The sequence below is a fragment of the Pogona vitticeps genome, chromosome 2 (assembly GCF_051106095.1).
Source record: "Pogona vitticeps strain Pit_001003342236 chromosome 2, PviZW2.1, whole genome shotgun sequence".
Classification (NCBI taxonomy): domain Eukaryota; kingdom Metazoa; phylum Chordata; class Lepidosauria; order Squamata; family Agamidae; genus Pogona; species Pogona vitticeps.
In genome coordinates this window covers 54,277,138-54,289,431 of record NC_135784.1, presented here as the reverse complement: position 1 = coordinate 54,289,431, position 12,294 = coordinate 54,277,138, and positions in this window count along the sequence as shown.

Sequence of the window (12,294 nt, the reverse complement as noted above, 5' to 3'; positions counted from 1 at the left end):
GGACTGGAAGAAAACCAAGCCGGAATTAAGATTGCCGGAAGAAATATCAACAACCTCCGATATGCAGATGATACCACTCTGATGGCAGAAAGTGAGGAGGAATTAAAGAACCTTGTAATGAGGGTGAAAGAGGAGAGTGCAAAAAACGGTCTGAAACTCAACATCAAAAAAACTAAGATCATGGCCACTGGTCCCATCACCTCCTGGGAAATAGAAGGGGAAGATATGGAGGCAGTGTCAAATTTTATCTTCCTGGGCTCCATGATCACTGCAGATGGAGACAGCAGCCCTGAAATTAAAAGGCGCCTTCTTCTTGGGAGGAAAGCGATGACAAATCTTGACAGCATCTTGAAAAGCAGAGACATCACCTTGCCAACAAAAGTCCGAATAGTCAAAGCTATGGTTTTTCCTGTCGTGATGTATGGAAGTGAGAGCTGGACCATAAAGAAAGCAGACCGCCGAAGAATTGATGCCTTTGAATTGTGGTGCTGGAGGAGACTCTTGAGAATCCCCTGGACTGCAAGGAGAACAAACCTATCAGTTCTAAAGGAAATCAACCCTGAATGCTCACTTGAAGGACAGATCCTGAAGCTGAGGCTCCAGTACTTTGGCCATCTCATGAGAAGAAAAGAGTCTTTGGAAAAAACCTTGATGTTAGGAAGGTGTGATGGCAAGAGGAGAAGGGGACGACCGAGGATGAGATGGCTGGACAGTGTCTGCGATGCAACCAACATGAACCTGACACAACTCCGGGAGGCAGTAGAAGACAGGAGGGCCTGGCGTGCTCTGGTCCATGGGGTCACGAAGAGTCGGACACGACTAAACGACTAAACACACACACATTTAAGCAGACATGCAAAGGAAGCTTTCGTTTACCAATCACAACACAAAGGCAAGCTAATTTGCAATCTGCAGAGAGAAGCAGGGTCATGCTGTGGTAGAAGGATGTCTTTTGCTTCAGTGACTTTCGCTTCCATAGATTCCTGGCATGTTTCTCCAGGATGACTGAGAACTGATGACCACATACATTCTCCTGATGACTGGGAATCACTCCAGCTTTTGGAACGCAATATGGATTGGAGACTTGGAAGCTTTTACCCTCTGATTTCTTGGGGGTAAAGGCAGAAGATTATCTTGGGCTTCAGTGGGCTGCCTACATCTGTGCTTGCATTAACAAAGCCACAGATCATATACCTTAAAACCCTCACCAGTCAGAAAAGGTCTGGCACTAATTAACCAGTGTGACTAAAAGCTTCTGAGGACTGTGTCCCATGGCACTGAACATAGCTGGAAGCCTTTAAACGTTTGAAATGTTTGTTGTTTCTTGAAAGGATACTGTAAAACCAAAGGTTGACCCAACCATTAGGCAGAGTGAAGCAGCTTCCTCACTTGGCACATGCTGGGTCCTGACTGTTTCTGCTAAGATTCTCATCCTTTACTTTCTGTTGATAAACAGGAGTGCATGTGTTAAGTGGCCTGGCCTGATCCCCTAAACAGGTCTGCTTTACTGAACAAGAATGATGAAAGATCTTATACCATCACCAAAAATTCAGTAAGATTCAGCTGGCAGCTTCGGCATATGGAATGAGGGAAGGGATGCCAGATAATTCCACAAAGATCCTCTAGCTTATCAGGCCAGTAGAAGACTTAGGAGGATTGGACAGCCTATTAGGACCCTTGGGAGTCTCATCTAAGTACTGTAAATGGGTAGAGTAGGGATATACACCCCTGCCTTCCTTGCTTTCTTGTGTGAGGATGAGAAATTGCCTTAGTTTTCTCTCCTCACCTTGCAAAAGGATGCAATGTATTCTGGTAGCATAAATGAGAGAGTGTGCACATGTGAAAATAATGTTTGCCCATTTTGTACCACAGCTACATTATTAGACAGAAAAACACTAATGGAAGCTTCAGATGGGTTGTTTGTGTCTTCTTGATCAGCCAGCCACGCCTCCTCTGCCTGCTGTTTTTGTGCTTCACAAAGGGAGAATTACTAGTTTTGTCCACAGACATTTTGTGGCAAATGTGGAATGGTAAATGACAACTTCTTTGTATCCACAGTGCATTGACAGAAAAATAAATGTGTGTGTGTGTGTCAAAAGTTTCTCAACATAACTAGAGGTCTCATTATCTCATTGAGAACAAGGGATGATGTAGGAATTGTTTACATCCTGAAAGTGAAGAAATCAACACCAAATGAACCCACTGCTCATCTTGGGGATAATCACTCCTCCATCTTGGAAACTCTCATTCAAAGCCCCCCTTCTTTCTCCCCTAAGCCAATTGTTGTCCCCATTTCACCTAAGGGGAAAATGCATCCATTCCCTTTATCAGAAAACAAGTGTAGACTGTCTTGTGAGCACAACACACCTCACTCTAGATATTCCAGACCTCATATACAAGACTGCTGGGAGTTTAAAAATAAATAAATAAATAAATAGCAAAAAAATAGGTCAGAGCAGGACAGCCTCAGTGAACTTTGTCAGTGCCATCTGTGCAAAGATTCTACATTCCTTTGCTGACACTCTGGAGTGCTGAGCAAATTACACTGCCCTCCGTACAACTTCCATGAGAAAGGTTGAGAGGCAAAGGAGCAGGGAGAAGGCATGTCTACCTAAGCCCATTACATTTGATTTTACTGTCAATTCAAATATGGCCTTCCTTGTTCAATAGTGCTGTGGCTCTCCCTCCCTCTCTCTGCCTGTCCCTCTCCCTTCCTCCCTGCCTTCCTCCCTCCTTCAATCTTTCAAAGCACAGAGCTTTCTCACAGCTAGCTGAAAGACAACTACCGCCCAGTGAAATGACATGATGACATTGCAGTAGGACAAGCAACACAGTACAGTGAGGGCTGTTATGTTCAGAAACAACACATATAGAACAGAGCTGTCAAGGATGTTGAACTTCACCCCCCACCTAAAACTATGAAACAGATTTCAGCATCTAATTCTTTAGTGAGATGTAAGAGCCACAGGCCTCTTCCCCATATTAATCTTAATAATAACAGAGCTAGAAGGGACCCTATGGATCATCAAGTCCAGCCCCTGTCAAGGAGGCACAATGGGGAATCGAACTCCCAGTCTTTGCCTCTGGAGCCAGATACCTAAATCGCTGACATATTCATCGGCAGTATTCAACAGCCAAACCCTGTTCAGCATCCCCAGCTAAGAAAGAGGAGCCAACACAAGAATAACACATGGACATCATAGTTGAAGCTTGTCCAGACATCACAAAATCACCCCAGAGATCATCAGAAATAACCGAGTGTATGTGATTTTCTGAGTTCTGAGAGTCACCTAAGAGCTCTGTGGCAGTTGTGGGTCTAGTGTTACCACCCATCACAAATATGTATAATTTATTTCAGCTAATCAATGGGGGTGTGGGAAGAAACGTCAGTAGGTGGGAGAAACCGGCACAGAGATAATAGACAGAAATATAAGAAATCCATCGCACTCTCCCTCTCCCTCTCTAGTGATCAGTGTCTTAGATGCCATTGTGAGATTGGTGAATAAAAGTGACAAATTAATATCTCATTCCCTCAGAGTGTGTGCTTGTGTTCCAGCAAAATTAATATTGTAATACAATTTTTAAGATGTCAAAGAGTGGGGAGGCGGCTGTTTTATGCTTCTGGGGAGGTCAAAGGCAGCTGAGAGGAGGATCCCTCCCAAGAAGTCCAGTCAGGAAGGGAAGAGAGGCCCCAGAGAAACCCTGGCATATGCGCTAGATGACTAGAGTAGTAATTCCCACCCCAGCAGCATTGCAGTGCCAGCAGCACAAACAGCAGGGCAAGAGACAGGGGAGACTCCATGAGGAGCAAAAAAACCCCACCCAGGTACCCATGACCATACCTTACTGGCCATCATTAAAAGGACCGCAGCCTGGCCCTAGATTCCATCCTGCTTTTCTGTGTCTGCACTGCAGTGGTTACCAGTGAAGTCGACTAGGGTCATGACTGAAATGAAAATATCCAGAAGGAGTTAGTTCAGGGACTTCAGTCATCCCAGGAAAACCAGAGATAGGACTGGAGGTGCAGTTATAGTTGTTAATCCAAAACTCTTCCCAATAAAAACCATGACTAATTACACTAGCAACCTGGAGCTGATGGAGTTATTGCCCGGGGGGGGGGGGGGGACACTGTGACCAGCAGTAAGACCAGCAGTGCTCACACATGAACAAAAGAAAAGCGTTTTCAAAACTGCAAGTATAACCACAACTTATCGCTTTGGTGGTGCCTCAGTACTGTCACAATAACAAATCACAGCAAAGTAGCCATGGCCAACCTTGGGCAACGTTTGTTTTGAATTGATTCCTAGCTGCATCTGAGGGCTGGATTTTTGTCCATTAAAAACGGCAGCAAAAAAAAGATACATACTGGACTACACTGGAAAAAGAGAACATCTATTAGAACGGACTTGACAAGACATGAACAATTGTACTTTTCCAAATGGCACTGCCATTTTCAAGACAAAATTAATACACTTATGAAAATGACTTCTTTCGGACAACATTCCATTTAGCATTTCCACCATACCTCCACTGCTCTGACTGTACCTCAAATAGCCATGCTTCTTAACTGGCTTTAATATTAGACTACATGTATCTCTGCAGCATTACAAACCCCCATTGTCTTCTAATCCTCAGGAGACTCATGACTGACACCCATTGAGATTAATTTAAATATTGCTATAAATAGAATTAATGTCATCTGATACTATGCTGCAGCACATTTTGTTGCATGGATCAGTGGCAGCATGCAAAACTGAAAATACAAGATGTGGCAAAACAGGATGCATCTTTATTTCAACTGTGACATCCTAAGTGTAATCAATATTCCTTTCAAAAGGAGCCTTGAATCCACACAAAACATCCCCTTTATAAATCCCTGTATTCCCATAGAGGCAGATGACCATCCTGCATATATGATTCCAGTGCTAACTATCATCACTAGTTTGTTATTCTGCATTGCTATTTTCCTCTAAGGCTGCAGGTCTAGACTCAGCAATTCCTTGGGAGAAAGCCCCACTGAACTTTGTGGAGCTTACCTCTGAGCAGACGGATCTAGGACCGTAGCATAAATGGCTCAGGGCCACAGTGTACCAGAAATGAGGAACTTCACAAGTTATACATGTACCTGTGCAGCAAGTACAGAAGTGAGACTGATGAAATCCCGTGACGTTTACTCCAAGGGCATTGCATTACATATATCTGTCTATTCATTAAAAGATACTTTCAGAAGCTCCACTCTCTATGTTCCAAGTTTGAGGGCAGTCATGGGGTGTATTTATTCTCTAGGTTATGTGCATCAATGAAATCAACGTCAGCACATATCTCTACATTTCCACCGCAGCATTTGGTCTATGCACAGTTCTATCTATGTATGGGGTTTTAGCTTATCCCACTGCCATCTGTGCATATCTATGACCTCAGTTGTTCTTGTTGTTGACCGCAGTTGGTATCTATTTCTCTTTTAAGCCACGAGTGATGGTGCATGAAGGGTAACAGCATAACCTGTTCATCTCCCTCTGTCTTCAGCTTTCGCAAAACCCTGGGTGCATCTCATTCATTTAGGCTGATTTAGCATCCAGAATGACATTCTGCAAGCTAGCTAAATGGGCTTTCACATTTTAAAACTGAGAAATATTGTCAGGCTTATCCTAACCAGCACTTCTGCATTGACAGTACCTGCCATTATTTTGTAATGCAAGTATTGACAAAGTTCAAGGGTTAAGAGAATGCATAAATATGCTTTTCACTAGATACTGTCCACTGTTGTTGCATATTTTCAACATACTTTTGAAGTGCTTACTCATTTTGATAGTTCTCTCTTTTTTTCAACTTTCAGACTGAAGCATAAAGAGCTTCACCCACTCTCTTCTCTTAGCAAAGAGAAATGATGCATTTTTCTTCTTACAGAAGTATTTGCACAGAAGCAAGGTGGCTTGCAATGATGGAGGATTGAGGCACAACATCCTTATCACCAATTCTCCCATATATCACTGGGGACGGAAACTGTGGTTGTAGATTATCAGTGTGAACCCAACAAGTTTTCACCTTTTATGTTCTTAATATGTATAGCCACATATATCAGATATGTGGAAGTTATTTGTCCTCTCATGCATGCTTCTGCAGAGGTAGGTGTCAATGGAGTTTGGAAGCATTTCAGTGTGGTCTGTGATGGCTAATCTCTCCTGGGTGATAAATTCATCATAAGGCTATTATTTAGCACCCCAAAGCCCTGAATCTGAAGCACACAAAGAATCCACGACTGAGGGTCAGAGGCATATTGGAACCATGTGGTTGTGTCCACACTGCTGAATCCATGAAAGTTAAGAAGGACCCTGGTTATGTCCTTCCATCTGGACTTAATTTATGGGACACAAGTAATCCTGAACTGAGATTGTATGCTTCCTGTCCTAAATTCAGAGAGTATATCTTGAGAAGCCCTTTTGTGTAACAAGCTGGGTATCCAGATAAAGTTATGGGAACCGGCAGTAGACCAGCAACAAGAGAGCATCAATGTCAACTGAATAGATGTCCATTCCTCCTGAAGGAGAGTTGACTGCCATCAAAGGCACAAAGAATAATTATTGTGTCAGCTTCCTACTGGTTGTGCTCATGAAGACATCCAGTCAGTCTGTCAGTGTTGTTGTTCCTGACACAGTCACAAACAGTCACTGTGCTTTCTCCAAAGCAGAGAATATGGTCCTCTGGCAGGTACTTTTGTTAGTTCAGTTCCAGACAGAAACTGCATCAGTACAACTGATAACAGTACCCTTCTACTCCCTTTGTGTTGCTTTCTCATATTTCTCTTTTCACAAGGATCAATGAGGATCAATGATTCATTGATATTTGATACCCCTATCAAATATAAGTCTCAGTTCATGGTAACCATTTGATACCTAGACAAGACTTGCTATAACATTGTGAGTTGGTGGTGCAGGGGCCCCAGTCAGTCGGCCATTCCACCTTCCCCTTGGACCAACCAAGTTCCACACTATGTACAACTGTAGACCTGAGGGAGATCTGGCTGACAAAGGTCTCCCTGGGAGAACCTGAACCATGAGGACAAGAAGGATATAGTCCATTGTGGAACACAGGATGGGAGGGCTTAAGGAAAATGCTTTGGAATGGAAGAAATCCTCCATGTCCTAAGGGAAAAGGACCCCTTGGGACATGGAGAATGTAAGGAGGGATTAGATGCAGTAGGAGAGGGAGAAGGGAAGAGCAGGGATGAGGATAAGATTGACCAGTCTATACAGAATGAGGATTTGCTCCTTGAGGTGATGGTGGGAGAAGAGGAGGGGAAAGAAGAGGACACTTGTGGTGATGCAGTGGAGAGCCCTGGCACTGAAATCTCAGAATAACTCAAGACATCCAGGGGCTGGGAATATAATACACAAAGAGGACCCACGGACTAGGGTGTTAGTCCAGTTTTGGTACTTAAAGAAGAAACAGGGAGATACCTAAATCCCTTGCTACCTCCACAGCCATCCCATGACGGTGAGTTGGAAAGAAGGGGTTGCTGATGAGCCCAGAAGGTATCTCCTGGGGAAAAGCTGGCAATCTAGACCAGACGCTGGTGGCAGCAAAGAGCCTACCATGCTCAACCAGCGGTAGTGCCAGTGGGGAGCAAGTATCAGAGAATGGCCAGCTTGTTCCCAGTGTGGGTTTATAAACCATCCATACTACACAGCCCCTTGTGTACCTCAACCAAAGTAGCCCATCTAGAAATGCTAGGACTGAAAACCCCTCAGATAATGAGAACCACAGGAGTTATTGACTCTGAATCAAAAGACTCAAAACCTTCCTCCTGAGCAGTGTCAGGAATTAGCTCAGGACTGCTTAATGTTGTTCTCCTGTTTTAATAATTACTTTTGAACTGCAGAGCTGGAAGGGACCCTATGGATCATTGAGTCCAGCCCCTCCCAAGGAGGCACAGTGGGAAATTAAACTCCTAACCTCTAGTTCCGCAGCCAGAGACTTAAGCCACTGAGTATCCAGTAGTTTTAATAAACTCCATTTTCTTAAGAACACCTACACCCTTTTTATGGAACAAAGAACAAAAGAAGGGAAACCCACCAATGGGTTTACAGTAGAGCTCACAAACAGTAAAATCTTTCCCTGTTTTGATGTGATCAGTGGTCTATGATTACAGTTGCACACCATTTATTCAAACAGTTTGATTTGTTTCAGAGAAAGCAAAAAGTGCTGAACATTTGTTGGTTAGTGGATCGTTTCCACAAGGTCTTCTAACATACACATGGTATTTGGCTTACCTGATGGAAGGAGCCTATCTCCATCTGGAGTGAAGAGATATCTTTGAAGAACTGAGAACTCCAACTTCACAAGTGGCTCTGAGAGAAATTTGTAGCTATAATTCACAGCAATGATAACTCTACCTGGTCTATACGCCTACAGTGGTCGTATAGACCAAATGGGCAGAGTACAAATCAAATAATAAATAAATACCTAGAAGATGACTCTCTTCTCAAAGCTCAAATATCTGGTCCTCAGTCTTTTTCTTGCTGTATTTTAAGGTGTCTTGAAATATGTTCAAGGAGACCTTTTTTACTGGGGCTAGACTGGTTGCTGTGCTGTACTGATTCTTTCAATTATAATGGTTTCTTGTAATTTTGCTCTGAAGAAATCCTCTTTAAGAGTGCCACATTGGAAATTTCCTGACATTACTGCCTTTCCCATGACATTGATAATCTCACAAAAGTTGATTTCCTTCATTGCTGACACGCCTATCTTTGGATCCTGTGAATTTAGCTGCCTGTTTTTTTGAATAAACCCATTTATATTCTTCAGTCTATCTGGCAGCTTTGTGTTGGAACAAGAAATTTACTGATAGTAGCTTCTGATGGAGTAATATAAGTTTGCTGAAACAGTGGTGTAAATTGAGAGAGCTCCCTGTGCATGAAATGCCATGGCCATCACAACATCAAGTGCAGAAACAATCACTCCTACCTTCAAAGTATTTCAGTAGAACTCAGCTGACCCTCATCTTCAAAGAAACATCAAACATTCCTTCCATGTGGTACAAAGATTCTATGTTCCAAATTCAGTTCAGATTTGCCCTCTCAGTTCTGGCTTATTCTGGCCAAGTTACACATATACATAGGCATTAAAAAGCAATTTCTACTTGATAAACATCAACAAATTTAACACTCTTTTAAATAGCCTACAGTTCAACAAAATATCAAAGGTTTGTCATGCATATGGAAATGCCTAACAGCACAATTTGGGCTAAGCAATGTTTAATATAGATGGTACAAAAGTAAGTAAACTTTGAGAACAGAGAAGTAAAAAAAACCCAAAACAAAGCAACATCCCCTTTCCCTGATTTTTCTCTAAAGTAACAAGACAACACATTCTGGGCATAAATAAAATTTTCAACATTCATACCCATGCAACACCCAAACTCAGTACATTGCAAGGGGAAAGAAGTCAAAATATCACAATTATTGATGGAAATCCAAATATTCTTCACCATGCCAATCATCATCATCATCATCCCATAAACACAAGAATCTGAAATACAAGAATTATGGATGGGAATCACAAATCTCTTATCTTGTGTCAATCATTATCTTTACTACCACCACAATGGAACTCCAGAAATGAAAGTCGGTATTATTATATCTGCATTGCAGATGGGACACTTGAAACCTAAGAGACGTACCTCCTCTCTTTAGACTACCAGATGAGTTTAAGGCTAAGGAAAAATTTGAACCTGACACCAAAGTCAGCCACAGTATTTCAGCATGTAAATTGTATCTTTTAATGTGTAGGAAAGCCTACAATGATCACAGACATAGATGCTGGAGGTCTAGTTAAAAACAGCAGTAGGCACCATAAATCTTTTCCCCCAATTCTTGTCAACCTATCCCAGGATCAGAATTACACTCATTGGTCTAACAGTGGTACCACTCTCTCTCTCTCTCTCTTTGTCTCTGGTGGAAGGAAAAAGACACATAGCGCTATTTTTGTCTTGTCCATTTCTTGTCACTTGCACATAAAGATGGTGGGTAGACTCAAGAACAGAGTGAGAAGAGTAATGACAGGCCATAACTTTCCAATGAAAGTGAGGCACACCCGACCTGTAAAATATTCATAGCCAGAACAAACCAGGAAGCAGCAATTTCAGTCTTTGTGGCAGAATGCTGATGGCATGATGTGATAAGGGATTTGCACTATGTGCACTATTTATGATACAAAGACTCTCAATTAATTGGTCCTGAATTTGTTCCACATTATATAAGAGAAAGAATGCAGGTAACTTAGGAGTTTCAGTTTTTGTGGCAGAAGGATGAAAACTTGATGTGGGAGGAGATTTCAACTGAACAGAGCCCACTGGCACTATGTGAGTGTCTTTATGAGACTAAGATTCTCCATTAAGGAGGCATACTTGGCCTGAATTTGTACCACATTATGTGTGTACCATGCATACTGGTGACAGGGCATTACTGTTCATGAAACAGAGCAGAGAATTGGAGGAGGGACTGCTTTGGGGATGAGAGTTCTAAAAAATAGATTATTAGTGATTTGTTTTATTTCATGTTACAGTAACTTTAATAAGTTTAAGGGAAATGTGATTGAATTAGGACCCTTCCTCATCTATTTCACAGTACTTTCTGATAGGCAATAGACTGGACCAGGGAAGTAAATAAATGCATTTTGTCAAAAGCTCAAGTACTGTTGAAATGATAATTCAAGAAGGAAAGACTTGGACTGGAGCATATTTTCAGTTACCTTCCAACTAGACCACATTACACAAAGCAGGAAGGATGGAAGAAGGATTTTTTTATTGTTTTGTTTTTTATTTTGCAATTTTGGAAACAGCTTACTTGATAAAAGTTATAAACTATAATAAAGTGACCACCCACTGATGCAGAAATAGCAGCTGAAATCCAGCAGTAAGCCACAAACAGAGTTAGACCCATAGAATCAGTGGAGATTTGGTAAACCATCACCTCTGTAAGCTCCACTGATTCAATGGCCCTACTCTAGTTGCAACTTACTAGTGGAGTATTCACAAGCAGCCAGTCTTTTCTTTTGACTCTCAGCATTTTAATGGCCTTTTCCCTTGGTCCCACCTGACAAGAGCCACCTGCTGATGTTTGAGATGCTGCTTTCCCTCTCTCTCTCTCTGCTCTCCCTTCCCTCCTCTCTCACTGTTTCTGCATCTCCACCTTTCTTCCCCCTTCAGCAGGCTATCAAGGGAATGGCAGATCTTGTAGAGGTCTAGAGAGCAAAACCTGGAAATGAGACCAAGGGCTGCCTGTGATTTATAGGTCTCTCAGGTGCCTATTCCTGTTTCAGTATCAGAAAGAGAATTACAAGCACAAGCTCCCCATTGATCCTATGAAGAGGTAGCTTAAAGCAGAAATCCCAAACTCTACCACAGCTTTCAAGTTACAGGAGTCAGACCTCCATTAGATATAACCACAGCTAGGAGAGCCTCAGCAAATGAGGCCTCTCTTTAATGATGGCAACTGGTTGATGAAAGACACCAATATGGGTTGGACCTTTATATTTCAGCCATCTTCTACCAAAGAAATTAAAATATTGTACTCAGTACATCTCACTTCATGCCCCCACACCAATATCTGCTATAACAGGGGGCAGGACAGACAGATGCTCTTCTATCACAAGGAAGGAAGGAAGGAAATCCTTTAAAAAGAACATTGGAAATTGTGAACAACACACCTTCCCCTTTTTCCTTCCCAGCACTGAACTTTAGGAGTGAGCTAGGATTTGAACCCAGGTCTCCAGATTTATCTGGCACACTAACCACTAAACCATAGAGTTCCAGCAAATGTGGGTTTTTCAAGAAAAACTAAGTGAGCTGAAAGAAATTAATTTACTTTGAGTGAAAAGTGACGACATGGATTACGAACAAAGAATAGTTTCTGGGGTGCAAGAAGGAAGGAAGAAAAGAAGGAAGGGTGGAAGGAAGGACAGGAGGGAGGAGGGAGGGAAGGAGCAAGCGAGAAGGAGTTCAGTGCACCACTTGTGTAAAGAGAGGAAAACACTAATGGAATACTTTTTTTGCTTATGGAGTCTGTATATGCTTGTGTGGTGTCTCTTAGCAATTTAGACCTCCACTAGTAAGCCCTTCTTTTCTAAATTTGCTTCTCTTCCTATTCTACAATTGCTGGGCAATCACAGGGCATGGGGAGAAGGATGAGGGAAGAAAGATTTGTTCGTGGCCAACAACGTGAATGTGACCATCCTTGTTCCACCTTCCACAGAATAATGAGCCAGGAGAAGGTGCAGAACGGAAAGTCAGGCGGG